At 37.3% G+C, this 1,554-nt stretch overlaps 1 non-coding gene across 1 annotated transcript; it reads left to right on the forward strand.

The window, feature by feature from the left end:
- The first annotated feature begins 313 nt into the window (after nucleotides 1-313).
- Nucleotides 314-395, forward strand: trnas-gcu (transfer RNA serine (anticodon GCU)). Its single transcript has one exon. It is a non-coding gene; the product is annotated as a tRNA-Ser (tRNA).
- Nucleotides 396-1,554: the final 1,159 nt, after the last annotated feature.

Raw genomic sequence — 1,554 nt, forward strand, 5'->3', positions numbered from 1 at the left:
AGAAGTGGTGACTGCGGTGCTCTGTGGTAATGCACGCAGAGCAGTTTTGAATATGATTCTTACAGAGTTTGAACAGTATTCTGTGGTTCTGGAAGACCCGGAGCCTCAGACGCGCAGTGGCCGCAGCTCGCGCTCTCACGGCTGTGGACGTAAACTAGTTCCCCGCGCGCCTTTTCTCAACAGACGGTGAGTTTTAGTTAAGCAAATACAAAACATTTGTACATTTATAACATCTAAATGACGATTATTTTGAAGTTATAAGGTTCATGGATGTGTCTACAAAAAGCCTAAGCACAACTGCGTATTACTACGCGACGAGGTGGCCGAGTGGTTAAGGCGATGGACTGCTAATCCATTGTGCTCTGCACGCGTGGGTTCGAATCCCATCCTCGTCGACACTTTTTTGTACTACTTTGTTTTGCTTAATTGACTTTAATAGAAGAGAAACAGTTACAGTTTGTAACCCGCGAATTCAAACTGCATAAACGTATTATGAATATATAAAATGAATTTGGCCAGCACCATATTAAAAAATAGCCTAATATCACATATTATACAGTTTGTTTAGTCTTATAATCTTCTACTTTTTATTCTAAACAAAGTAAGTAGGTTGTTATATTAAATTAAAATGTATTTGGTGGTTACATCTATAATTTAAAATAGCTCTTGATCATGTCCTGATTCTGCCCTTCTCTTCACAGATGATCTTCATTAAATATTGTGTTCTTGCTGGTCACATCCTGGAAACCCAATAATATAATTAAACACGTTCAGGCTCACCACACATTTGCTGAGCATGTTTGCATATTTTGGTTATTACTGAGGTTTGTTTTTTTATCTCCCTGGAGTGACATCATGTTATTACAAAAGTGAATTAGATCTGTAATGTCTTCCACTTGATTCACATAAAACATACTAATAACAATGGCTTGGAGCAGATTTGAAGTCAACTTTAAAAACAAGACAACCTTTACGGAGCAGTGCCTCTGAGGGCCACCAGGAGGCCCCAGACTCCAGCCAAGGTTTTATTTTTATAACGATAGTCAAACAGTTTTAAATCTGTGTAATCTAAATGTATTTAATGTATTTTTTTTAGGACTTTAGGAGTCCAAAGTAAGACATTTGTCGTCTCCAGTCTTCTCCTGAAAAGTATGAACACATTTGTTTGCATTTCCTTATTAATAATTTAGGTCAGCAAAGCATTCATCTATTTTTGTAGACATAATGCAGGAATAATAGAGCTGAGAGTGATGTTAAAATACACATTTAATTCCCACTATATTGTATTATCAATGGCTCCTTGTCATTTTTCCATTTTAGCGCACGTCTCACTCTTCTTTCCGTCCCTGTACTTTAGTCTTTTAGCTCACAACAAGTTAACTCTATTGACCTTTAAGTTCATACATGATTTCATATCTTAATGGCCCAGTCTGAGTGCTAACTACAGTAAACATTAATTCATAACCATTTTGTTTGCAGATCTCATTTCCTGTTGCACAAACTATTCCAGTCATAACCAAACCCAGGATTAGGACGAGCCACCAGATACCACAG

This window comes from Eucyclogobius newberryi, unplaced genomic scaffold (genome assembly GCF_026437365.1).
Source record: "Eucyclogobius newberryi isolate DKJ021-1_F unplaced genomic scaffold, fEucNew1.0.hap1 SCAF_1, whole genome shotgun sequence".
NCBI lineage: Eukaryota > Metazoa > Chordata > Actinopteri > Gobiiformes > Gobiidae > Eucyclogobius > Eucyclogobius newberryi.